This window comes from Melospiza melodia, chromosome 10, assembly GCF_035770615.1.
Source record: "Melospiza melodia melodia isolate bMelMel2 chromosome 10, bMelMel2.pri, whole genome shotgun sequence".
NCBI lineage: Eukaryota > Metazoa > Chordata > Aves > Passeriformes > Passerellidae > Melospiza > Melospiza melodia.
In genome coordinates, this window is record NC_086203.1 from 31,434,337 (window position 1) to 31,461,519 (window position 27,183).

At 48.6% G+C, this 27,183-nt stretch overlaps 1 long non-coding RNA gene across 14 annotated transcripts; it reads left to right on the top strand.

Moving 5' to 3' along the window:
* The first annotated feature begins 12,306 nt into the window (after nt 1-12,306).
* LOC134422720 (uncharacterized) lies at nt 12,307-26,248 on the top strand. Of its 14 annotated transcripts, XR_010028904.1 has the most exons (8): nt 12,307-12,321; nt 13,209-13,308; nt 17,484-17,600; nt 18,177-18,307; nt 19,637-19,762; nt 21,741-21,909; nt 23,393-23,555; nt 23,716-26,248. It is a non-coding gene; the product is annotated as an uncharacterized LOC134422720 (long non-coding RNA). The 14 variants fall into 14 exon arrangements; XR_010028902.1 differs by lacking the exons at nt 12,307-12,321; nt 13,209-13,308 and adding an exon at nt 14,326-14,518; XR_010028903.1 differs by lacking the exons at nt 12,307-12,321; nt 13,209-13,308 and adding an exon at nt 14,326-14,518 and having other exon boundaries at nt 17,487-17,600.
* Nucleotides 26,249-27,183: the final 935 nt, after the last annotated feature.

A 27,183-nucleotide genomic window follows, 5' to 3' on the forward strand; every position in this document is an offset into this window, starting at 1 on the left:
AGTGGGTGCTGAGATGGTGCTGAATGGGTGCTGATTGGTTGCTGAGATGGTGCTGATTGGCTGCTGATTGGTTGCTGAGATGGTGCTGAGTGGGTCCAGAGATGGTCCTCAGATGGTGCTGAGTGGATGCTGTGATGGTACTGATTGGGTGCTGATTGGTTGCTGAGATTGTTATGAGTGGGTCCTGATTGGTTGCTGAGATTGTTATGAGTGGGTGCTGATTGGTTGCTGAGATGGTCCTGATTGGTTGCTGATTGGTTGCTGAGATGGTGCTGAGTGTGTGCTGAGATGGTCCTGATTGGGTGCTGATTGGTTGCTGAGATTGTTATGAGTGGGTCCTGATTGGTTTCTCAGTTGGTGCTGAGCGGGTGCTGATTGGTTGCTGAGATGGTGCTGAGTCAGTGATGATTGTTTGCTGAGATGGTCCTGATTGGTTGCTGGTATGGTGCTGATTGGTTGCTGAGATGGTGCTGATTGGTTGCTAAGATAGCCCTGAGTGGGTGCTGAGATGGTGCTGAATGGGTGCTGATTGGTTGCTGAGATGGTGCTGAGGGGCTTCTGATTGGTTGCTGAGATTGTTATGAGTGGGTCCAGAGATGGTCCTCAGATGGTGCTGAGTGGATGCTGTGATGGTACTGATTGGGTACTGATTGGTTGCTGAGATTGTTATGAGTGGGTCCTGAAGGGTTGCTGAGATTGTTATGAGTGGGTGCTGATTGGTTGCTGAGATGGTGCTGAGGGGCTTGTGATTGGTTGCTGAGATTGTTATGAGTGGGTGCTGATTGGTTGCTAAGATGGCCCTGAGTGGGAGCTGAAATGGTAGTGATTGGTTGCTGCAGTGGTCCTGAGGGGGTGCTGATTCGTTGCTGAGATGGTGCTGAGTGGGTGGTGCGAAGGTCCTGAGATGGTGCTGATTGGTTTCTGAGATTGTCCTGAGTCGGTGCGGATTCGTTGCTGAGATGGTGCTGATTGGGTGCAGAGATGGTTGCTGAGATGGTGCTGAGCGGGTGCTGAGATGGTGCTGAGCGTGTGCGGATTGGTTGCTGAGATGGTGCTGAGTGGGTGGTGCGAAAGTCCTGAGATGGTGCTGATTGCTTGCTAAGATGGCCCTGAGTGGGTGCTGAGATGGTGCTGAATGGGTGCTGTTTGCTTGCTGAGATGGTGCTGATTGGTTGCTGAGATGGTGCTGAGATGGTGCTGAGTGGGTGGTGCGAAGGTCCTGAGATGGTGCAGATTGGTTGCTAAGATAGCCCTGAGTGGGTGCTGAGATGGTGCTGAATGGGTGCTGATTGGTTGCTGAGATGGTCCTGATTGGTTGCTGATTGGTTGCTGAGATGGTGCTGAGTGGGTCCAGAGATGGTCCTCAGATGGTGCTGAGTGGATGCTGTGATGGTACTGATTGGGTGCTGATTGGTTGCTGAGATTGTTATGAGTGGGTCCTGATTGGTTGCTGAGATTGTTATGAGTGGGTGCTGATTGGTTGCTCAGATGGTGCTGAGGGGGTGCTGCTTCGTTTCTTAGATGGTGCTGAGATGGTGCTGAGTGGGTGGTGCAAAGGTCCTGAGATGGTGCAGATTGGTTGCTAAGATGGCCCTGAGTTGATGCTGAAATTGTAGTGATTGGTTGCTGCAGTGGTCCTGAGTGGGTGCTGATTCGTTGCTGAGATGGTGCTGAGTGGATGCTGCGATGGTCCTGAGATGGTGCTGATTGGTTGCTGAGATGGTGCTGAGTGGGTGGTGCAAAGGTCCTGAGATGGTGCAGATTGGTTTCTGAGATTGTCCTGAGTCGGTGCGGATTCGTTGCTGAGATGGTGCTGATTGGGTGCAAAGATGGTTGCTGAGATGGTGCTGAGCGGGGTCTGAGATGGTGCTGAGCGTGTGCTGATTGGTTGCTGAGATGGTGCTGAGTGGGTGGTGCGAAAGTCCTGAGATGGTGCTGATTGCTTGCTAAGATGGCCCTGAGTGGGTGCTGAGATGGTGCTGAATGGGTGCTGTTTGCTTGCTGAGATGGTGCTGATTGGTTGCTGAGATGGTCCTGATTGGGTGCTGATTGGTTGCTGAGATGGTGCTGAGTGGGTCTAGAGATGGTCCTCAGATGGTGCTGAGTGGATGCTGTGATGGTACTGATTGGGTGCTGATTGGTTGCTGAGATTGTTATGAGTGGGTCCTGATTGGTTGCTGAGATTGTTATGAGTGGGTGCTGATTGATTGCTGAGATGGTCCTGATTGGTTGCTGATTGGTTGCTGAGATGGTGCTGAGTGGGTGCTGAGATGGTCTTGATTGGGTGCTGATTGGTTGCTGAGATTGTTATGAGTGGGTCCTGATTGGTTTCTCAGTTGGTGCTGAGCGGGTGCTGATTGGTTGCTGAGATGGTGCTGAGTCGGTGATGATTTTTTGCTGAGATGGTCCTGATTGGTTGCTGGTATGGTGCTGATTGGTTGCTGAGATGGTGCTGAGTGGGTCATGAGATGGTGCTGAGATGCTCCTGAGTCGGTGCTGCGATAGTGCTGAGTGGATGCTGCGATGGTCCTGAGATGGTGCTGACTGGGTGCTGATTGGTTGCTGTGATGGTCCTGAGCAGGTGCTGCTTGGTTGCTGAAATGGTCCTGAGATGGTGGTGATTGGTTGCTAAGATTGTCATGAGTGGGTGCTGATTGGTTGCTGAAATGGTGCTGAGTGGGTGCTGAAATGGTGGTGTGATGGTGCTGAGATGTTGCTGATTAGTGGTGAGATGGTGCTGAGTGGGTGCTGATTGGTTGCTGAGATGGTGCTGATATGGTGCTGAGTGGGTGCTGATTGGTTGCTTGGATGGTGCTGAGATGGTGCTGAGTGGATGGTGCGAAGGTCCTGAGATGGTGCAGATTGGTTGCTAAGATGGCCCTGAGTGGGTGCTGAGATGGTAGAGATTGGTTGCTGCAGTGGTCCTGAGTGGGTGCTGATTGGTTGCTGAGATGGTGCTGAGTGGATGCTGCGATGGTCCTGAGGGGGTGCTGATTGGTTGCTGAGATTGTCCTGAGTCGGTGCGGAGTCGTTGCTGAGATGGTGCTGATTGGGTGCAGAGATGGTTGCTGAGATGGTGCTGAGCGGGTGCTGAGATGGTGCTGAGCGTGTGCTGATTGGTTGCTGAGATGGTGCTGAGTGGGTGGTGCGAAAGTCCTGAGATGGTGCTGATTGCTTGCCAAGATGGCCCTGAGTGGGTGCTGAGATGGTGCTGAATGGGTGCTGAGATGGTGCTGAGATGGTGCTGAGTGGCTGGTGCGAAGGTCCTGAGATGGTGCAGATTGGTTGCTAAGATAGCCCTGAGTGGGTGCTGAGATGGTGCTGAATGGGTGCTGATTGGTTGCTGAGATGGTCCTGATTGGCTGCTGATTGGTTGCTGAGATGGTGCTGAGTGGGTCCAGAGATGGTCCTCAGATGGTGCTGAGTGGATGCTGTGATGGTACTGATTGGGTGCTGATTGGTTGCTGAGATTGTTATGAGTGGGTCCTGATTGGTTGCTGAGATTGTTATGAGTGGGTGCTGATTGGTTGCTGAGATGGTCCTGATTGGTTGCTGATTGGTTGCTGAGATGGTGCTGAGTGGGTGCTGAGATGGTCCTGATTGGGTGCTGATTGGTTGCTGAGATTGTTATGAGTGGGTCCTGATTGGTTTCTCAGTTGGTGCTGAGCGGGTGCTGATTGGTTGCTGAGATGGTGCTGAGTCGGTGATGATTGTTTGCTTAGATGGTCCTGATTGGTTGCTGGTATGGTGCTGATTGGTTGTTGAGATGGTGCTGATTGGTTGCTAAGATAGCCCTGAGTGGGTGCTGAGATGGTGCTGAATGGGTGCTGATTGGTTGCTGAGATGGTCCTGATTGGTTGCTGATTGGTTGCTTTGATGGTGCTGAGTGGGTCCAGAGATGGTCCTCAGATGGTGCTGAGTGGATGCTGTGATGGTACTGATTGGGTACTGATTGGTTGCTGAGATTGTTATGAGTGGGTCCTGAAGGGTTGCTGAGATTGTTATGAGTGGGTGCTGATTGGTTGCTGAGATGGTGCTGAGGGGCTTGTGATTGGTTGCTGAGATTGTTATGAGTGGGTGCTGATTGGTTGCTAAGATGGCCCTGAGTGGGTGCTGAAATGGTAGTGATTGGTTGCTGCAGTGGTCCTGAGGGGGTGCTGATTCGTTGCTGAGATGGTGCTGAGTGGGTGGTGCGAAGGTCCTGAGATGGTGCTGATTGGTTTCTGAGATTGTCCTGAGTAGGTGCGGATTCGTTGCTGAGATGGTGGGGAATGGGTGCTGTTTGCTTGCTGAGATGGTGCTGATTGGTTGCTGAGATGGTGCTGAGATGGTGCTGAGTGGGTGGTGCGAAGGTCCTGAGATGGTGCAGATTGGTTGCTAAGATAGCCCTGAGTGGGTGCTGAGATGGTGCTGAATGGGTGCTGATTGGTTGCTGAGATGGTCCTGATTGGTTGCTGAGATGGTGCTGAGTGGTTCCAGAGATGGTCCTCAGATGGTGCTGAGTGGATGCTGTGATGGTACTGATTGGGTGCTGATTGGTTGCTGAGATTGTTATGAGTGGGTCCTGATTGGTTGCTGAGATTGTTATGAGTGGGTGCTGATTGGTTGCTCAGATGGTGCTGAGGGGCTTGTGATTGGTTGCTGAGATTGTTATGAGTGGGTGCTGATTGGTTGCTCAGATGGTGCTGAGGGGGTGCTGCTTCGTTTCTTAGATGGTGCTGAGATGGTGCTGAGTGGGTGGTGCAAAGGTCCTGAGATGGTGCAGATTGGTTGCTAAGATGGCCCTGAGTGGGTGCTGAAATGGTAGTGATTGGTTGCTGCAGTGGTCCTGAGTGGGTGCTGATTCGTTGCTGAGATGGTGCTGAGTGGATGCTGCGATGGTCCTGAGATGGTGCTGATTGGTTGCTGAGATGGTGCTGAGTGGGTGGTGCGAAGGTCCTGAGATGGTGCAGATTGGTTGCTAAGATGGCCCTGAGTGGGTGCTGAGATGGTGCTGAGATGGTGCTGAGTGGTTCCTGAGGTGGTGCTGAGAGGGTGGTGAATGGTTGCTGAGATGGTTGCTGTGATGGTGCTGAGATGGTGCTGAGTGGGTGGTGCGAAGGTCCTGAGATGGTGCTGATTGGTTTCTGAGATTGTCCTTTGTCGGTGCGTATTTGTTGCTGAGATGGTGCTGATTGGGTGCAAAGATGGTTCCTGAGATGGTGCTGAGCGGGTGCTGAGATGGTGCTGAGCGTGTGCTGATTGGTTGCTGAGATGGTGCTGAGTGGGTGGTGCGAAAGTCCTGAGATGGTGCTGATTGCTTGCTAAGATGGCCCTGAGTGGGTGCTGAGATGGTGCTGAATGGATGCTGAGATGGTGCTGAGATGGTGCTGAGTGGGTGGTGCGAAGGTCCTGAGATGGTGCAGATTGGTTGCTAAGATAGCCCTGAGTGTGTGCTGAGATGGTGCTGAATGGGTGCTGATTGGTTGCTGAGATTGTTATGAGTGGGTCCTGATTGGTTTCTCAGTTGGTGCTGAGCGGGTGCTGATTGGTTGCTGAGATGGTGCTGAGTCGGTGATGATTGTTTGCTGAGATGGTCCTGATTGGTTGCTGGTATGGTGCTGATTGGTTGCTGAGATGGTGCTGATTGGTTGCTAAGATAGCCCTGAGTGGGTGCTGAGATGGTGCTCAATGGGTGCTGATTGGTTGCTGAGATGGTCCTGGTTGGTTGCTGATTGGTTGCTGAGATGGTGCTGAGTGGGTCCAGAGATGGTCCTCAGATGGTGCTGAGTGGATGCTGTGATGGTACTGATTGGGTACTGATTGGTTGCTGAGATTGTTATGAGTGGGTCCTGATTGGTTGCTGAGATTGTTATGAGTGGGTGCTGATTGGTTGCTCAGATGGTGCTGAGGGGCTTGTGATTGGTTGCTGAGATTGTTATGAGTGGGTGCTGATTGGTTGCTAAGATGGCCCTGAGTGGGTGCTGAAATGGTAGTGATTGGTTGCTGCAGTGGTCCTGAGGGGGTGCTGATTCGTTGCTGAGATGGTGCTGAGTGGGTGGTGCGAAGGTCCTGAGATGGTGCTGATTGGTTTCTGAGATTGTCCTGAGTCGGTGCGGATTCGTTGCTGAGATGGTGCTGATTGGGTGCAGAGATGGTTGCTGAGATGGTGCTGAGCGGGTGCTGAGATGGTGCTGAGCGTGTGCTGATTGGTTGCTGAGATGGTGCTGAGTGGGTGGTGCGAAAGTCCTGAGATGGTGCTGATTGCTTGCTAAGATGGCCCTGAGTGGGTGCTGAGATGGTGCTGAATGGGTGCTGTTTGCTTGCTGAGATGGTGCTGATTGGTTGCTGAGATGGTGCTGAGATGGTGCTGAGTGGGTGGTGCGAAGGTCCTGAGATGGTGCAGATTGGTTGCTAAGATAGCCCTGAGTGGGTGCTGAGATGGTGCTGAATGGGTGCTGATTGGTTGCTGAGATGGTCCTGATTGGTTGCTGATTGGTTGCTGAGATGGTGCTGAGTGGGTCCAGAGATGGTCCTCAGATGGTGCTGAGTGGATGCTGCGATGGTACTGATTGGGTGCTGATTGGTTGCTGAGATTGTTATGAGTGGGTCCTGATTGGTTGCTGAGATTGTTATGAGTGGGTGCTGATTGGTTGCTCAGATGGTGCTAAGGGGCTTGTGATTGGTTGCTGAGATTGTTATGAGTGGGTGCTGATTGGTTGCTCAGATGGTGCTGAGGGGGTGCTGCTTCGTTTCTTAGATGGTGCTGAGATGGTGCTGAGTGGGTGGTGCAAAGGTCCTGAGATGGTGCAGATTGGTTGCTAAGATGGCCCTGAGTGGGTGCTGAAATAATAGTGATTGGTTGCTGCAGTGGTCCTGAGTGGGTGCTGATTCGTTGCTGAGATGGTGCTGAGTGGATGCTGCGATGGTCCTGAGATGGTGCTGATTGGTTGCTGAGATGGTGCTGAGTGGGTGGTGCGAAGGTCCTGAGATGGTGCAGATTGGTTGCTAAGATGGCCCTGAGTGGGTGCTGAGATGGTGCTGAGATGGTGCTGAGTGGTTCCTGAGGTGGTGCTGAGAGGGTGGTGAATGGTTGCTGAGATGGTTGCTGTGATGGTGCTGAGATGGTGCTGAGTGGGTGGTGCGAAGGTCCTGAGATGGTGCTGATTGGTTTCTGAGATGGTCCTGATTGGGTGCTGATTGGTTGCTGAGATGGTGCTGAGTGGGTCTAGAGATGATCCTCAAATGGTGCTGAGTGGATGCTGTGATGGTACTGATTGGGTGCTGATTGGTTGCTGAGATTGTTATGAGTGGGTCCTGATTGGTTGCTGAGATTGTTATGAGTGGGTGCTGATTGGTTGCTGAGATGGTCCTGATTGGTTGCTGATTGGTTGCTGAGATGGTGCTGAGTGGGTGCTGAGATGGTCCTGATTGGGTGCTGATTGGTTGCTGAGATTGTTATGAGTGGGTCCTGATTGGTTTCTCAGTTGGTGCTGAGCGGGTGCTGATTGGTTGCTGAGATGGTGCTGAGTCGGTGATGATTGTTTGCTGAGATGGTCCTGATTGGTTGCTGGTATGGTGCTGATTGGTTGCTGAGATGGTGCTGAGTGGGTCATGAGATGGCGCTGAGATGCTCCTGAGTCGGTGCTGAGATAGTGCTGAGTGGATGCTGCGATGGTCCTGAGATGGTGCTGACTGGGTGCTGATTGGTTGCTGTGATGGTCCTGAGCGGGTGCTGCTTGGTTGCTGAAATGGTCCTGAGATGGTGGTGATTGGTTGCTAAGATTGTCATGAGTGGGTGCTGATTGGTTGCTGAAATGGTGCTGAGTGGGTGCTGAAATGGTGGTGTGATGGTGCTGAGATGTTGCTGATTAGTGGTGAGATGGTGCTGAGTGGGTGCTGATTGGTTGCTGAGATGGTGCTGATATGGTGCTGAGTGGGTGCTGATTGGTTGCTTAGATGGTGCTGAGATGGTGCTGAGTGGATGGTGCGAAGGTCCTGAGATGGTGCAGATTGGTTGCTAAGATGGCCCTGAGTGGGTGCTGAGATGGTAGAGATTGGTTGCTGCAGTGGTCCTGAGTGGGTGCTGATTGGTTGCTGAGATGGTGCTGAGTGGATGCTGCGATGGTCCTGAGGGGGTGCTGATTGGTTGCTGAGATGGTGCTGAGTGGGTGGTGCGAAGGTCCTGAGATGGTGCTGATTGGTTTCTGAGATTGTCCTGAGTCGGTGCGGATTCGTTGCTGAGATGGTGCTGATTGGGTGCAGAGATGGTTGCTGAGATGGTGCTGAGCGGGTGCTGAGATGGTGCTGAGCGTGTGCTGATTGGTTGCTGAGATGGTGCTGAGTGGGTGGTGCGAAAGTCCTGAGATGGTGCTGATTGCTTGCTAAGATGGCCCTGAGTGGGTGCTGAGATGGTGCTGAATGGGTGCTGAGATGGTGCTGAGATGGTGCTGAGTGGGTGGTGCCAAGGTCCTGAGATGGTGCAGATTGGTTGCTAAGATAGCCCTGAGTGGGTGCTGAGATGGTGCTGAATGGGTGCTGATTGGTTGCTGAGATGGTCCTGATTGGTTGCTGAGATGGTCCTGATTGGGTGCTGATTGGTTGCTGAGATGGTGCTGAGTGGGTCCAGAGATGGTCCTCAGATGGTGCTGAGTGGATGCTGTGATGGTACTGATTGGGTGCTGATTGGTTGCTGAGATTGTTATGAGTGGGTCCTGATTGGTTGCTGAGATTGTTATGAGTGGGTGCTGATTGGTTGCTGAGATGGTCCTGATTGGTTGCTGATTGGTTGCTGAGATGGTGCTGAGTGTGTGCTGAGATGGTCCTGATTGGGTGCTGATTGGTTGCTGAGATTGTTATGAGTGGGTCCTATTGGTTTCTCAGTTGGTGCTGAGCGGGTGCTGATTGGTTGCTGAGATGGTGCTGAGTCGGTGATGATTGTTTGCTGAGATGGTCCTGATTGGTTGCTGGTATGGTGCTGATTGGTTGCTGAGATGGTGCTGATTGGTTGCTAAGATAGCCCTGAGTGGGTGCTGAGATGGTGCTGAATGGGTGCTGATTGGTTGCTGAGATGGTCCTGATTGGTTGCTGATTGGTTGCTGAGATGGTGCTGAGTGGGTCCAGAGATGGTCCTCAGATGGTGCTGAGTGGCTGCTGTGATGGTACTGATTGGGTACTGATTGGTTGCTGAGATTGTTATGAGTGGTTCCTGATTGGTTGCTGAGATTGTTATGAGTGGGTGCTGATTGGTTGCTCAGATGGTGCTGAGGGGCTTGTGATTGGTTGCTGAGATTGTTATGAGTGGGTGCTGATTGGTTGCTAAGATGGCCCTGAGTGGGTGCTGAAATGGTAGTGATTGGTTGCTGCAGTGGTCCTGAGGGGGTGCTGATTCGTTGCTGAGATGGTGCTGAGTGGGTGGTGCGAAGGTCCTGAGATGGTGCTGATTGGTTTCTGAGATTGTCCTGAGTCGGTGCGGATTCGTTGCTGAGATGGTGCTGATTGGGTGCAGAGATGGTTGCTGAGATGGTGCTGAGTGGGTGGTGCGAACGTCCTGAGATGGTGCTGATTGCTTGCTAAGATGGCCCTGAGTGGGTGCTGAGATGGTGCTGAATGGGTGCTGTTTGCTTGCTGAGATGGTGCTGATTGGTTTCTTAGATGGTGCTGAGATGGTGCTGAGTGGGTGGTGCGAAGGTCTTGAGATGGTGCAGATTGGTTGCTAAGATGGCCCTGAGTGGGTGCTGAGATGGTGCTGAATGGGTGCTGATTGGTTGCTGAGATGGTCCTGATTGGGTGCTGATTGGTTGCTGAGATGGTGCTGAGTGGGTGGTGCAAAAGTCCTGAGATGGTGCTGATTGGTTGCTAAGATGGCCCTGAGTGGGGGCTGAGATGGTGCTGATTGGTTGCTGATTTGTTGCTGTTATGGTGCTGAGTGGGTGCTGATTCGCTGCTGAGATGCTGCTGATTTGTTGCTGCTTGGTTTCTGAGATGGTTCTGAATGGCTGCTGAGATGGTGCTGAGTCGGTGCTGATATGTGGTGAGATGGTGCTGACTGGGTGCTGATTGGTTGCTGAGATGGTTTTGAGATGCTGCTGAGTGGGTGGTGCGAAGGTCCTGAGATGGTGCTGATTGGTTGTTAAGATGGCCCTGAGTGGGTGCTGAGATGGTGCTGATTGGGTACTGATTGGTGGTGAGATGGTGCTGAGCGGGTGCTGAGTGTTTGCTGAGATAATGCTGACTGTCCTAAAAGGCGCCGTAAAGCGCGACTGTCGTAAAAGGTGCCTAAAGCGCGACTGCCGTAAAAGGTGTCGTAAAGCGCGACTGTCGTAAAAGGTGCCGTAAAGCGCGACTGTCGTAAATACGGCCGTAAAGTGCGACTGTCGCAATTACGGCCGTAAAGCGCGACTGTCGTAAAAGGTGTCGTAAAGCCCGACTGTCGTAAATATTGCCGTAAAGCGCGACTGTCGTAAAAGGTGTCGTAAAGCGCGACTGTCGTAAAAGGTGTCGTAAAGCCCGACTGTCGTAAATATTGCCGTAAAGCGCGACTGTCGTAAAAGGTGCCGTAAAGCGCGACTGCCGTAAAGCGCGACTGTCGTAAATACGGCCGTAAAGCGCGACTGTCGTAAAAGGTGCCGTAAAGCGCGACTGCCGTAAAGCGCGACTGTCGTAAAAGGTGCCGTAAAGCGCGACTGTGGTAAATACGGCCGTAAAGCGCGACTGTCGTAAAAGGTGCCGTAAAGCGCGACTGTCGTAAAGATTGCCGTAAAGCGCGACTGTCGTAAAAGGTGTCGTAAAGCGCGACTGTCGTAAATACGGCCGTAAAGCACGACTGTCGTAAAAGGTGCCGTAAAGCGCGACTGTCGTAAAAGGTGCCGTAAAGCGCGACTGTCCGAATTGTTCCAGAGAGCCGAGGAGCCGAGTGTGGCAGAAAACAGCCGAGTTTCACCGAAGAGCCGATGATAGCCGACTGGAACCGATAGCTGAGTGTAGCCTACTTGAGCCGCATTTAGACAATGTGCCGAATATGACCGAGTTTAGCCGAACTGTGCCGAGTTCGGCCGAAGAGCCGAACTTAAACGAGTTTAGACCAAGACCTGAACCAAGCCGAGTTTCATTAAACAGAACCGAACGATGCCACAGTGCTGTGCCTGCAGTGCGCCTCTGCAGACGGCAGGTGGCGCTGTGCCTGCAGTGCGCCAGTGTAGATGGCAGGGAGCGCTGTATAAAGTAAGTATAGAATATCAACTATCTATAAGAAGGAATAAAAGCTCTATGTCACGTGCAGCAGTAGAAAATTTCAGGCTTCCAGGGAATAAATAGTTTTCTTTAAATCATTTTCGTTTTGGAGATTTTTTTAATCCCAGGTAGCCTGAAAGTTACTACTGCTGCTTTTTTATTCTAAAGCTAGAAAGGAAAACCAAGATCAGAAATACAGGGAAAGAAAGAAAGAAAGGAAGAAAAAAAGAAAATAAGGAAAGGAAATGAAAGGAAGAAAGAAGGAAGGACAGGAAGGAAGGAAGGAAGACAGACAAAAAAACCCAAAAACCAGGAGGGCAAGGAGTAACCTAGGGGGAAAAAAAAGAAAAAGAAAAGAAAAAAAAACCAACAAAAACCAAACCCACAGAAAAAAACCTCAAGATGGGCGAGAAAACCGCCCTCCCCCGAAAAAAACCCCAAGATGGGCAAGAAAAATCCCAGAAATACCACAGAAAAAAAAAAAAACAAGAAAAAAAAACCCAAACCCAAAACCAAACAAACAAAAAAACCCAAACAACAACAACAACAAGATGGGCAAGAAAAAAACGCAGAAGAAAATCCCAGGATGGGTAGGAAAAAGCCCAGAATAGAACCCCAAGATGGGCGAGAAAAATCCCAGAAAAAAAAAAAAAAAAACGGAAAATCCCCCAAGGAAAACCCAGGAAAAAAAAACAAAACAGAAAAGAACCCAAGATGGGCAAGAAAAATCCCTGAAAACAGACCAGGGAAAAACCCCAAGACGGGCAAGAAATAAAATCGCAACAAAAAACCAAGATGGGGAAGAAAAATCCAGGGGAAAAAAAAAAAGGCAAAGAAAAACCCAGAAAAAAAAAAAAAAACAGAAAAAAAAAAAACCCCAAGGGGGCAAGGAAAAACCAGAAAAAACACAAAAATGGGCAAGAAGAAACGAAGAAAAAACCCCAAGAAGTGCCAGAAAAAAATCAAGGAAAAAGGGAGTAAAAGCCCCAAGAAACAAGGCAAGAAAGAGAGGCAATAAAGGCCACAAAAACTCAAGACAAAAAAAAAACAAAACAAAAACAAGACATGCCAGAAAAAGGTACGAAAATGGTTCTGCCAGGTGCGATCAAGGTGAGCGGGTTCAGTTTCAGGTCCAGGAGATGAGCAAGTGTCAGATTAACTTGGGGCAGTGCTGTGCAATGCAGCCGTGACAGGATTTATATTTAAATATAGTTTAAATAAATTGGGGATTGCTTGGCTTTTATTGGGGTATAGGCTGGAGATTTCATAAAAAATATAAAACTAGAAATCCAAATATACCATATATATGTCGATATCAATAAATATTTAATACATATAAATATCAGTAAAAGAAATCTATTGTGTCAAAAGAATATATCTATTATTATATAAAAAGGTATACTCTGCAATATATATAATATCTATAAATACAACAAATGAAAATTACAAATATAGATGTGAATAGAATTACGACAAACAAATTTATTTTTAAAATTTTAAATGTGTTTTAAATAAAGGGGTGTCTTTGCTTTTTATTTCGTTAGAGGCAGGGGTTTTATTTTAAATAATATAAGTACTATAGAAATGTAAATCGACATACAGAAATATATAATAAATATATAGAGATATAAAGATATAATACCAAACTATGAATCGAAATAGAAATAGAAATCTATGTAAGTAACATGAAGAGATGCAATATATAATATAATTTTTATTATACAGTAATATAAATTCTAAATATAAATGCGAATATAAATATGAAAAATATATGATGGGGGCTCGGAGCAGCCCAGGTATGAGCTGTTAGGAAGATGGGGGCTCGGAGCAGCCCAGGTGTGAGTGTGAGGATGATGAGGGGCCGGCTCCTGCCGGGGCGAGGCTGTTTTAGGGGGAGGCTTTGCCTCAGCTCCCTTTTGCATGGAGCTGCTGAGTGGAGGGGTTTATGGGGCGCTCCCGGCGCTGTCTCATGGACGGACTGCGAGAGCTTCTCACAGGGTCGGGGGGACACCTGGAGCCGCGCTTGGATACGTGGAGCATCGCTTAAAGGAGGTGCCGAGGGACGAATCTTTGTGCCGGGGAGCAGCAGCCGAACAGGTGAGCCTGTGTGGGTTTGGAGCGGGGACTTTTGTCCTTCCCCTTTGCAATTTCATCTTGCCAGTCCCTCCCCGGTTCCCCAGGAACAAAAATGGAGCTTGTGAGGACAAAAGGGATTAAGGAGAAGGAAGCAGCTCCTCTTCTTTTATTGTCTGCGTTTGACCTGAGGGGATCCCTCTTGACTTGTGGTTTTAAGGGTGTTGATTGCAGGAAAAGCTGCCTTTTCCAGGCTGTTAGAAGTATCCCGGATGTCACAGGGAATCCCTGCGTTCTATTCTAAGGGGAATGGGAAAAGTATTCTTGTGGTATTATGGGTTTGATTTGAAGGCAGCCACCCCATTTTCATCACCCTCGGGTTTAAATGGAGGGGGCAGCCCTGGTGTCCTTCCTTTTCAAGGGTTTGAATGGAAGTCGAAAGCCCCCTTTCCCATCAGTCGAAGGCTTTCATTTGGGGAGCGCCCCTTCTTTTCTGCTGTCGTAGGGGGTGAAATTTTAGGGGAGAACGCATTTCTTTGCCCTTGTTGAAGTGAGGTGAGCCCGCCTGCGGCGTCAGTTTCGGGGTTGGCTTGCGGGAAGCCGCAGCTCCGGCAGCCTTTGCAGGGCTGCAATGGGGCTGTGCCGCTGCATTGGAGGGCGCTCCTCGTGCCCGCGGCCCGGCCCGGAACGTTCCCGCTCGGGAGCGCTGCTGGCACGGCCCGGGCAGCTGCCGGGGTGCATGGGGGATTCGGCGCGGCCGGGCCGGCCAAGGGCGGCAGGGGCGGAGCCGCGCCGGTGCGAGCTGTGCGGAGCCGAGCGGAGCCGGGCCGGGCCGGCCAAGGGCGGCAGAGGCGGCGCGGGCGCTGCTGCGCCGGCCCGGGCGGTGCCGGCCGCTCCGTCCGCTCCGGGCGCGGGGCTCGGGTGCCGCCGGTAGCCCCGGGCCCGGTGCCGGCCCCGCCGGGCAGGGGCAGCGGGCGGGGCTCCCCGGGGCGGCGCCGGCCCCGCGTGCCGGAGCAGCCGCCGCAGGAGCCGCTTTCCTGCCGGGAGCCGCGCTCCGTCCCGTGCCGGCAGCGAGCGCGGGGTTCGGCCGCTCAAAGTTCGGCGGTGCCGTGGTTCGGAGGCGCTTTGGAGGCGTTGATTGCATCGCTGTGTTCGGTTTGCAGCGGGTGTACGCTAAGGGATATGGTGTTCTTCCTGAGTGGTACGGTTCTCGGTGCCGGTAGGGATGATAAAGGTTCGTTTCGGATTGAGTTTTGTAGTCGGATATATATTTTTTTTCCGGGGTATTATGTTTAGAAGGGCGCGCAATGGTTTTTACGGGTTGTAGCGTGAAGCAGCGGTTCGCATTTTAATTCTGTTGCGGTGGCTTTTATTAGCGTGAGTGTGTAGTGTTTGTTTTGGAGAGCTTGAGGTAGCGTCGTGTCGTTCATAGCAGCGGGTTTTTAATCTCGATAATTGCATGTGAGTTTATCGTTTTCCAGAGCTTTTATTTATTTGGTTTGTTTGGTTGTAGTGTATGTTTTATGGTTACGGGTAATTTGGGGAACATTGTTTATGGTTACGTTTGTCTTTAGTCTTTGTGTTTGTTTCTAGGTGGTATTTTTATTTTGATAGCTTGAGGCACTATGGGTTTATTCAGTTGGGAATAATTTTTTTGTTGTAAATTTAAGTTTATTTGGTTTTGGGGCTTTTTTTTTTTGTATGTGTGTCCTTTGATGTATTTGGTTGTTGTTTTTCAGATTTAGTTTTGGGAATATGGGTATTTACATGGTGGGTCTTTTTAAGTATTTATTTGGGTAGTTGTTTTCTTGGTTTTTAGGGGTTGAAATTTTTTTTTCCCCATTTCGTTAATTAGTTCGGTTTTTAAAGTTATTTTTAAACAAAGAATTGTTTATTCTTTGAGTTAGTGTAGAGGTAGAATTTTGTTTATTTTTTTTAGTAACATTCAGGATCAGTGGCACTGTTTGGAGTTTATTAGGCTGGTTTCATTTTTTTCAGTAGTTTCTGTGATTTGCTGTGTGTGTTTCAATAGGGTTTCCTTTTATTTTTGTTCCATTTTTCTGACCTGATGAGAATTGTTATCGAAAAGAGCGTTGTGTGTTTTTTTCGCTGGCTGTTGCTTGGCTGTTGGAGGTATCTTGATGTTTTTGGAAGATATTGGTGGGAATTCAATGCTGTTTGTCATTTTATTTAGGAATTGGATTTTAAATGTAAAATTTAAGTGTAACGCTAATTAAACAAAACAAATATATGTATTGAAGTGAGAATAAAAATCCTAAAATGTAAATCAAATCGAATATGTTAATAAAAATCCATGTAACATATATCACTATATATTACAATAAGATATAATTTTAATACAGGATATTATATATGTTTATAGATGTGTAAAAATAGATATTAGAAATAGAAACCCCAATCAAAAAATAAATATAGAAATGTATGACAAATATATGCAGGCATATCTAGAAATAGAAAATATTCATAAATATGGAAAAATAAAAATTGATATAATACATAATGCAAGTAATACTGTATATAAAGTATTATAACATAATATAGGAAATATGTATAAAGTATTTCTAAATACAGTACATCAATATGTTATAATATTTAACAAATGATAAACATACATATCAAAATTATAAATATATATATATTTTTAAAAACAGTTAAATAAAGCGGGTTTTTTATTTGCCAATAGGCAGGGTTTTGACTTTAAAAATTACAAATACAAACAATATAAAGGTGGTAATCTAAGTATAGTAATATGTCATAAATACATCTAGATATGTAAAATTTAAAAATAGAGGAAAAAATTTGTTGTAGGAGTAGATATGACAAGGAATTTAAATAAGCATTTAAATAAACTTCTGGAATTTTATTTATATTATATATTATCATTATTGCGTCAAAAGAGACAATAAATATTAATCTGAATATAATTATACAAAGTATAAATTATACTATTTCAATGTCGCCTAAAAGAAAGGGCTTTTTTATGTTCATTTGTTTACTGATGGGGTTTTTATTTGGAATAATGGAACTGGTATAGAAATATTAATCTAAGTATAGAAATATGCAATCAATATATAAAGATATATATGAAAACACAACAGATAAATAAATATCAATAATAGGAATAGACGTAATGTACTATATCAATTACTTAACACATCAGTGTCCGGTATAAATATGCATGTGGATGTAAATATAAAAAATAGAAATATAAAATATATTTCAAGATGGTTTTAAAGGAAGGGGGCTTCTTTGGTTCTTGTAGGGTAAGAGGCAGGTGTTTGGCATTTATTTTAGAGGATTTTTGAGGGCATCGCAGCTGGTCTTCTGCCCGCCTTCCCCGCCCGCCCCAGAGCGCCGCAGCAGCGCAGCCCCCCCGCACAGGCAGCCGAGGGGCGGCGGCCATTACGCGTCTCTGCCGCGGCGCAGGCGCGATCGCGACCTTGGCAGCGGCTCGGCCGGGACGCGCTCGGGCGTCCCGAGATGGCGGCACCAAGGGCGGGAGAAAGGAGCCGCGCGGCCCGTGCCCCGGACCGGCTGTTGGGCACCCCGAGGCCGCAGCGGCGGGATTGTCCGTGAGGTACGCAGTGCCGAGCCCAGGGGCTGTGGGCTCAGCGGCGCCGCGGGCGGGCGGGTTCTGGGGGGCCGGTGACGGGCATTGGCGGGGGCGCTTCTCTTGGTCGTGGTACGTCCTGTGCTGCTGGAGAGGGGTTTTGTACTGGAAAAGCTCATTTCATTTGTCCGAATGAAAATAAGCTGCCCAGTATGGCCAAGCAGACAGCAGTAAGACACTTGCTTTGGTAGAGAATTCAGTGCTTCAAAGTGGGGGGTTTATTTCATTTTAGCATGGATGACTTAATAGTCGTGACAATGCCAGCGTTACAGCCAACGTTATCAGACAGATGTGGAGGAAAAAAATACACTGATATTCCTGTGCTGGCACGCATCTGTAGCTGGGAAACAGCAGAGGAGCTGCAGTGTACAGCTGTTAGCAGCAAATTGGGGAAGAACTGCTCTGGTGAAATTTGGGGTTCAGGTTGAGGATTCATCAGTGGCTGTCATAATGGCTCAGTGACTCTCCGCCAGGCTGGTGTGGCCTCAAAGGCTGCCCCTGCTGCTGGCAGAGTGTGTGGAGCCTCTGCTGAGCAGGCAGTGGCATCCCCCCGAACACCTTCTCACAGCAGGGAAGGAGATGGACCCAGCCCAGCGCGTGGAAATGGATCTCTCCAGCTGAACGCTCAGGTGAAGTGAGCAGAGAGCATGCCCAGCATGAACCAGGTGACCTGCACATCTCCAGGGTAATGATTCTTGCACCTTCAGAGCCACAGTATCGCTGAGCTTTTTTTTTCCCCAGGCTTTTAATCACCTCTCAAACAGACGAATACTCCCCTTGGAGGCTGCTGTGCCCTGTGCACCGGGGAGCCTGGCAGGTGGCCCCGTTGGTGAGAGGAGGGCAGCTGCAAGCAGGCAGCCCCCAGGAAAACACGGGAGTTTCAGTGCTTTCTGATGCCTGAGGAATGGGGAGATGGCCTGAGCTCAGCAGGAGTTAAGCGCGGCCATACAGAGGCCTGGCTGTTATGATTTAAGATCGCTTATTGAATGTCTGTAGTTTCTATAGATATTTGTATATCTGTCAAAGTAGGATATAGAGCCTTGTGCAGGAGAAAAAGAACTCTTTATGTAAGATATGACCTGGGGGGGCATCATGCCAGGCTATCCCTTCCAGATTTGGAAGGCTTCAGTGTTTTGTGTGGCATGATGGGAAGTTTTGAAAATTAAGATTTTTCTCTTTGGTGCAGGTCAGATGGGTGACGCCTGGCAGCTCGTGCACTGCCACTGTGCTAACCTGTGTGCCTTCCCTCCCTGCTCCACAGGCAGAGCAACACGGGAGCAGCAGGGAGAGGTGGCTTTGTCCTGGAGGTTCCAGGAGCTCGGGGTGGATATGCGAGCCTGCAGCTCCAGGCTGCCGCAGGACCCAAGGGCTGCACACACCCAGAGCGTACAGGTACTCTCAGAAACGTGGGCTGTCGTGGCTGAGCCCTCAGGAGTTGGCAGTGCCAGCTGGGAGAAGAACAGTAACTTCCAGCCTTTTCTTTTGTCTGCGTTTCCCGTGTTCAGGCAGTCTGATTACTTCTGGGCATTTGCCCAGCAGGGTGCGAAATGCTTCAGGGGCTAAAGGGGGAAAAAAGGGAAAAACAAGCTATAATCTAACCCTCAGGAGGGAGAAGATATCTGTCAGGACAAACTCTTAAGAGAAATGGGCTGAAGAATACTTGTTTACTCAATCTTCCGTATCTGTAGCTAGTTCAAAGAGGTCTCAAAGTCCTTCCCATTAGCAGAGCAAAGGAAGAACAGAAAAGCCCTCAGCCTAAGCCATTAAAAGCATCAGAAACAGCAGCAGCTTTGTGTGCTGGAGTGTGGCAGGCATTCCTAGGTTGGCTTTTTAGTTTTGCATCTAGCACTGGTAGAGGAAAGTTCTTTGCAAGGTGATAGTTCCAGCCTTGTATTGAAATGTGAGCAAAGAGGAACTTTCTCAGTTGGATTTGGGTTTATTCACAGCACTTGTGAACAGAGTTAACATTCAGATAACATGTGCAGGGAATGTGCTGCGGGTTACCACAAGTGACAAAGGAAGTGGGACAGGGACAGGGCACTTTCCCCTTCAAGGTACTGTTTTTTTCTGGAAGAATGATGCGAGAGCAGAAAAGTTGCAATGGCATTGCAGTTCCCTGCACAGAATATACCCAGGGAGGTGAAGCACAGCCCAGTGGTGCCATTCACCTGCACCACAACTGGGAGCATCAGTGAAGTGAGGAGGACTGAGGAGCTCTCCCCTTTAGCAAACACAACAGTCATGTCAACCAGTGTCACCCTTTTCCAGACCACTGGCATGTGCTTGGGGACAGTAACCTGTGTTTTTTACAGCCAGGTCTTCTGAGCCGCTGCTCACAGTGAAAAGAAACTTGTGTACAGGCACTCTGCAAAATTGCCACCTCAGATGCCACTGAAGCACAGCTTTGGCTTTCAGGCATCTCCCCTACAAGCTGTCCCTTGTGGCGTTTCTGCACTGGATTCATTGTAAATTCATTCCTCCCATTTTTTATTTGTAATTTCCAAAGAATATCAGTTGACTTTTACGGCCTCTTCAGGGCTCCCCAAGCTTCACACCACACCTAAATGCTCGTTTTCACTGCCTGAAGGGCTTTTCTGACCCAAATGATTCTATGAATTTGGCCTGTACTTCAGCTTACGGGGAAAGCTGTACATTGATTGCATTTTGGAGAAAAAGATTTTACTGTCCAGCTGTAAATTTATCTTGTGCTTTGTCTTCCAGGTTCGCTCGTATTGTAATTTGCAAACGGCACGGCAAATGCCACGAGAGCAGCTGCGGAAGGTGGCTCAGAAGCAATGACAAGAATGTGCTGCAAAGTTGGGTCCAGCAGTCCAGCTTCCCGACACGGTAAGGCAGACACACCATTTGATAAAGCATCAAACGCTGTAGTTTTTATTCTTTGCGTTTGTCTGTGCTCCCATTCTGATCACCCCTTGAAGTATTATTTTTCAAAATAAGTATTTATGTATAAGTATTTATGATAAGTATTTATTTATAAGTATTTATGATATCTAGGAGAGAAATCATGTTTATTCAGGGGGAGCCATAATTTTCATCTGTTTCAAATGCACCAGGTGTGTTTTAAGCCCTGCACACACAGCGAGAGCTGCAGAGCTTGTAGTGCAGTTCACTGCAGCACTGATTTATTCTGTATTCCAGTAACCGTGCGCTGGGGTGCCAGCTAGGCTCAATACCAGGAGCGGGAGAAGCAGACTGAAGAGGTGCTTTGATTGGAGCCCAGCCAGGTTTCAGGCAGCCTGCAGAGTCTGCCCTTGCAGTACACACCGGTCTGCTGTTGCCGTCCCCTGGAAAAATTCCTAATGGATATTTCCAAACGTGGGGAGGAGCATCTGCTCCTGTCACGGAACTGCTGGGGGCTCTTTGCCCTCGAGCTCCGTGCAGTCTGCCCAAGAACAGCGTGTGCAGCAGGCTGTTAGCGCTCTCTGCAGGGTGAAGCACCTTCAGCCAAGGTCAGTCAGTGCAAGAGCAAAACAATCCTGCCAGCAAAACCTGCTACTAGAGAGGCAAACAATTATCCTTCCAAAGGAATTCATCCTTCTTCTCCCTTACAACTCTCCTGTTTCATCACACCACAGAATGGTTTGGGGTGGAAGAGATCCTGAAAACGACCTAGTTCCACCCCTGTCCTGGGCAGGCTCACCTTCCTCTCGGCCAGGGTGCTGTGCTGTCACAGATCAGGTGACAGATCTGTGGAAATTGTAATGATATTATTAAGGCGCGTCTCTTATTGCCTTGCCCTTCATGAAGCCCGAGGCTGTCTTGTCCTAGTTTAGCTTTCTGATGTGGAGGAACAGAGCTGCCAACTGATATGGAATTTGGTGCTCTCTGTGGAGTGACGTCCTGTAAAAATTCTGTCACGATGCCTCTGCTCCATAAAGAATGACACGGCCTGACTGTCAGCGATTTTTGCTTCTGCAATAGTGTAAAAATGCTAAAATTTGAACACTGCTTATTATTTCAAAAGAGAATATTTAAAAACGTGAAGCGATAGCTAAAATTACGCCTGAAAGGTAGCAGCAGCAAATACATAGAATATTTCTCCCTGTTTGTAGATATACTTTTCATTCAAAATTATGCTGGTGGGGATATGCTTTTATGTATTTAGTGACCTTTACAGATTTCTTCCCCGAGTTTTTTGAGTTCATAGAATCATGGAATAATTCAGGTTGGAAGGGGCTCTGAAGATCACCTGATTCCAAGCCTGCTGCCGTGGGCAGGGACATGGTTCCATGGACCAGGTTGCTGTGAGCCTGATCCCAGAGCACCAATGGGCCTCAAACACTTCCAGGGATGGGGCAGCCCCAGCATCTGTGAGCAACCTGTGCCAGCCAGGTGCCAGAGGAGGAAGAAAGCCCTTCCCACCCGGAGCAGAGGCTGCTGCAGCTTCGTGCAGCCTCGTGTCACCGAGTGTGTGAGACAGAAAGGCCCTTCCCGTGGAGGGGTAACAGCACTGAAAGATCTTTTTTGGGAGAAGCGGAGCAATGGCACGCCAAAGCAGCCTTCAGTTCTTGCAGCAGAGTTGGGAACAACTTGAAGCAGCAGCAGAGCTGGCCTGGTGCCTGGCAGCTCTGCAGGCAGTGGGGATGGAGAAGCTGCAGTTATCTGTCTTCTCTGCTGAGTCTTTAAAAATGAGACACATTTCTGTAGTTTCTTTTTGAGCATTACGTGACAGTTCCCCCTAGAAGTCCAAAGGCAGCTGTTTTCTTAGCAGGAGGAAGTCAGGAAGAGGCAAAGCAGGCAAAGACATCAGATAAGTCTGGATAAAAATCTTGGCTAACCTGTTTTTTCCCCTTCCTCCAAACAGCCAATTCTGAAGCACTGAGCAGAGCCGATCTCTGAGAGCTGACACGGGAGCTCTGGTGAGGACAGCTGCTCCCCTGCCTCGGTGTGGGACCTGCTGAGCTGCCGTTCCTGTGGTGGGAGTGTTTCTCCTCTCATCCAGGCAAGCCAGAGACCTCCTAGGGAAGGGGCAGGTAAGGTTTAAGTGCCGAGATCTCTCCGGTAAGAAGTGACGTGACAAAAGGAAATGGCCTCAAGTTGCAGCAGGGAAGGCTTAGATTGGCTTTGAGGACCAGTTTGTTCACTGAAAGGGTGGTCAGGCGTAGGAGCGGGCTGCCCAGGGCAGTCCCCATTGCTGGAGACATTTAAAGCATGGCAAGATGTGGTGTTTAGGGACCTGATTTGGGTGGGGGCTTGGCAGTGCTGGGGCAGCAGCTGGGCTCGATGACCTTAGAAGGCTTTTCCAGCCTAAAGGGTCCTATGGTTCTGGAAAGCCTTGACCCCTCTGGCTCTAACACAGCACCTGGATGCTGACAGAAGGAGGCTGGTCATAGACCCTGGAGGTCCCTGTCCCCCAGGGAGGGAGAGGACAAGGCAGTGTCACCTGCAGGGAGGGTCTCGTCCCCAGAGAGCAGCCAGCGACTCCATCCCTGCCCGGGGCTCTGGGTGCACCCTCGGGGTGGACGCCTGCCCTCAGGTTTCCCTCTGGGCACCCGGGGAGGGAACCAGGTCCATCCGTGTGGCAGCTGCAGGGCCTGCAGGCTCTGGGGCTCTGCAGCTGTGTGCCTTGTCACAGGGTGGCAGGGACGTGACACTGCCCGGCCACGCCGCTGGCCTCGGATCCTTGCTGCTTTGCTCCTGATCCCATATGGATGTACCAGCAGTCTTCTGTCTTTTCTTTAAAAGTGTCCTTGGGATAGTTCAAAGAGAGGGTAATTAGTTATTTCAAAGCCTAAATATTTTACCTATTGGCATTCAAGAGAAAAGACAAAAACCTGCTTTGCATCCTTCTGCCTGGAAGTCATTGTCACACAGATAAGTGAGGAAGGGGCTGGCCGGGGTCAGCCTCTGCAGAGCCTCAGCTCTGGCTGCTCCTGCTTCCAGGGTAAACCCAAAAGCTGTCATGATCAAAAATGCAGGTAGCCCTTCTGTCCAGAGTCACAGGGGCCATTTCTTCTAAATTACTCAAGATGGGAAATCATTCTTCAGAACTTCAGAAGAAAGTTGGGAGCTTGGGAACTTCAGAAGAAAAAAAAACCCAAAAACATACATACGTTTATAAGAGTGTGTATATACATACATTTCCTTCAATAAGGAAGAAAATCTTAGAAATATCATGTCATGTCTGGCTTCCTAGAGAAGATCCTTAACTCTGGGCTTCTGAAAGCAAATGGCTGTGCATTTATAGGAGCATTATATGCCTCCCACAGTAATCTTCTACCCTTCCCCATGGAAAGGAGAGTTTGGTGATTTTACTGTTCTGCTCTCCCAAGGGTGTTGCAGGCTGTGTGGCAGGGAGCAAGGCCTTTGATGCTGCTCATCAGACATTTTCCCACAGAATTCTCCCTGCAATGATAAAATTAGACTTGTGTTAGTGAGCCGTCAAGTAGAGCAGGTAACATTAGAAAAGAATTGTTTCTGAGCGGCTGTTCACTAGCATGTGCTTCCCCTTTCCAGCAGAGTGCAGCCGCCCAAGAAAGGATTTTTTGTGGCTCAGCCAGATGTTCTCCTGCCTCCCGCCAAGACCCTGAGATGGAGCTGAGTTTGCATTCCAATTTATTGGAACAGAGGCTCATCAGAAGTTTCCTCAGCTATCTGAGGCACAGAGCCCTGGAGCCAAGTAAGCCTGAGCTGCTGCATGCTTGCTGTGAGCCTTGGGGTGAGTGTGCATCATTGCAGGTTTGGGATTGACTGATGTGTGCTAAGGAAACCAGAGGGAGGGAGGGAGGGAAATCCTCTGTTAACATGTGCCAATTCTTCTGTCAAACTCATGACGGCAGGACAGCGTGAAGACTGAAATTGTAAGAAGATGTGGAGGGAAACAGAGAATCTGACGGGAGCATCGAACGCACAAGTGCACAAATTTTGCTTGGATTTAAACTCAGAAGTTGTAAGGAATTTGGGAATGAGAAGGGACATTTCAGAAGGAGAAGAAGTTGTTGTTACAGTCCTGGCATAATCTTTTGTTCTAGCTAATAAAGGAAGTTAGTTTAAATTAAAAAAAAGAAAAAAATGTGGGGTTTTTTTCTTCACTATTATATTCATTGGTGGTATATGGTGTGTTGTTTTATTTCTTGGTATTATTAACTCTGTGTAAATTGTTTTTGGAGTGAAGCTAACTTTCTGGATGGGTTGGTTTGTATTTGAGGTAGGATTAATTACAATAGGTTTCTTTAATAGAGTTCTGATAGGTATTACTTGGGTTTTGGTTTTGTTTGCTGTATATATAAACATACACATTTGGTAGGGCCAGCTTGGCTGCTGGAGTTTAGCAAATGACCTAAATTGTTTTTTTGTTACATCCTATGATCAGTTTTAGGCAGTGACTTTATACTGCTTTTAGGATTTTCTTATGCAATGGTGAGAAAATAGGCAGGTCTGATACTTGTTTGACTTTTTTTGTACTTAATGTTTCATGAAATTCTGTAAGCCAAGCGATCTACTGGTTAAACTATACCATCAACTCTTCCTCATTCCTTTGGACCTAGATTCCCCATTTCCCATGTCTCTCTGTCTACTTGTTATCATACCCAGCTAGGCCTCCTGTGAACTGGTCTTGCCAGAAGGGCTTGCTGAGTTTTCCACTGTGTGGAAAAGAGATCCCATTTGGAGCCTGAAGCCTCGTGTTTCCTGTAGGATTTCCACTCCTAGAATTGCACACTTTGAAGGATTTCTTATAGCAGAAGTTTTCTGGGAGCTAGGACTCTGGCTGGATTAGGGTCTCTGGACTCTCAGGTGAAGTGACCTTGAGACACTAGGGCATGCAGATTTCCTTGCTGTTGAAAAGAGCTATTGTTGGCACCCAGGAGCCATGGTCTGAATGGGGGTGTCACCTCTTAAATTTGCAAATGTAACAGGATTTCTTCTAAATGAATGGTGCTAAGAACATAAGGTCTGGCTGGCTTTCGACTTAGAGGCGCCTCCTCTAAATTGGTCTTCAGATGCTAGGTTGGAAAGTGTTCCTACATATGCCAAATAGCCCTTGTTATGCAGTTAATAAGCTTCAAAGTACACATGGAGTTGCTGCCCCTGCAAAGATTTTGGCAGAGCCTGGTTGTGGTGCCCCATTCCACTCCACCCCCCTTAGCAGGTCCTTATGGTTGTATGGGGAATCGTTGTGGAGCATGCCAACCCAGCTCCATCCTGGGAACAGCACCTGTATTTTACCCTAAAATTTCTGTCCCATTATAGCTCCTGTTAGGATACAAATGTAACTCGGTTTCCACTGATTTTACCCCCAGTCATCTTTCCATACAAACATTGCTCTGCTCTCCAGAGGATTATTGTGAGCAGATGTGAGCTCTGCTGTCCCTTTGGACTGACAAAGGCAGAGGTTTTGTCCCAAGTTCCTTTTGAACCTGTCTTGCACCTGTTACGAGTCCTCAGTCTCCTGCAATTTTGTGGGTCAGTGACATGTAAAACAGCACAGCTGGCTGGCATGCTTTGCTTATGAGGGGAGACAAGAGAAGAATCCCTCTGCTCACACCAGACCTGCAGCTGCCAAACCTCACCAAAGCACCTGAGGAGCCCCCAGGGACTGATGGTACAGAAGGGAGGTGATGGAGGACAGCACAGCAGGCAGCCTGCCCTCCATCTGGGTGTGAAGAAGGCAGGGCTGGGAACTAAGCAACATCCCAGCAGGTCTGGCTGATGGTGCCACCCTGAGGGCTTCCCCTGCCTTTGGGCAGTCCCAGCTGCTGCAGCTCACTTGACAGAGACTCATTGTCTATACTGTGCTTGGCTGCACTGGAGATGATGAAGCCGAGGACAGCAATGGTTGCCTTCGCATCCCCTGACTGCAGATGGGAAGGAGGGCAAGCTCTGTCACCTTGGGAAGGCATCTGCAGATTCATTGCTGCCCGTCTCTGGAGCATGGCTCCATCGGGGGATCGTGGTAAGGACAGCAGTGCTCACCTAACTCTGCACCTGAGGACAGCTTCAGGACCTTGTCATACTGTGGGAGAGCAGAGCTTCACAGTAAATACCAGCTAACATACTTAGTACCAGTGTTAACACTAACAATCCTTACCTAAATATTAATACTAGTAACACTATGCGTATTATTAGAGGCTGGTAGAGTTCTTAAGGCTGAGGCTTGCATGAAGAACACAAAATTAATTAACGTTGCTGATTATGCTATTGTGTTGAAATACTTGGCCTCCACTGCAGTAGCCCCACACTAACCTCGATGGCCTGCCCCAGCAGGTCCCAAAACACCTGGATGCAGATCAGCTTAAGCTTCACTGATGTGATAAACAGAGTTCATTCTTTAAAATTTTTAAAAGTTTATTAAAGGATAAAAGGACAAAATAATCCAGCACTGGGATGCTTTTAGCACACAGCCAAAGAGCACAGAGGTAGCTTAAAAACATGTTCACTATATACTGTTACATTGCTGAGGTTACATGCATATTCATTAACTTACACATTATTCAAACATTCCTTTGACTTTTTGATGTTCCAGGAACTCTCTTGTTTGGTTTTAACCTCTGACTTGTCTGCAGAACGTTCTGTAAATGAGGTCTACACATTTTATTTCTTCCTGTAGTTTTATCCTGTTGCTTCACACTCCCTGATAATACCGATAAGAGTCGATAAATGCTTCCTGGATGCTTAAGCTCTTTTTGTCACTATTATCACTTGGTAGGGGCAGTCTGCAGTTATAAGAAACAGAATAATTGCTTTACACCATTTTCTGAGTTAGTTACATAGAAGTACTTTAGTTTCTATTTCAACATTTTGCTAAAGCCTACGATATATTTATCAGGCTACTATTCATATGAAATATACAGTGCATACATAAACTGGCATATTACACTATACAAAGCAGTTCAAAGTAAGTATAAGTTTTACCATATCAAAATACTTGTAATGCAAAAAGCTAATCTATGAATGTGAAAGCCAATATTGTTTTATCATCTATAACATCCGACGACGAGGGTGAGCAGCGGGCCCGCAGCAGGCGGAGGGCGGGCAGGGGGACGCGGGCACTTAACTTTGGCCAGGGTGCTGATCTCGGCCAGTCGGGGCAGGCCAAGTCCCCGCAGAAGCGGAAGCACTGCGGTAGAAGAGGCACCCAGAGCCCGCAGCGGGCGCTGCACGCCCTCCCCGCTCCCGAGCCCTCTCCTCACCAAATCGCCGCCGCTCCCTAGTCCGCCCTGCTGTCGCAAAGACGACACGGAACCCCTCCCGGGCTACACTCCTCTCCGCCTCCTGCCCCGAGTGCCGATGGGGCTCTCCGGTAGGGG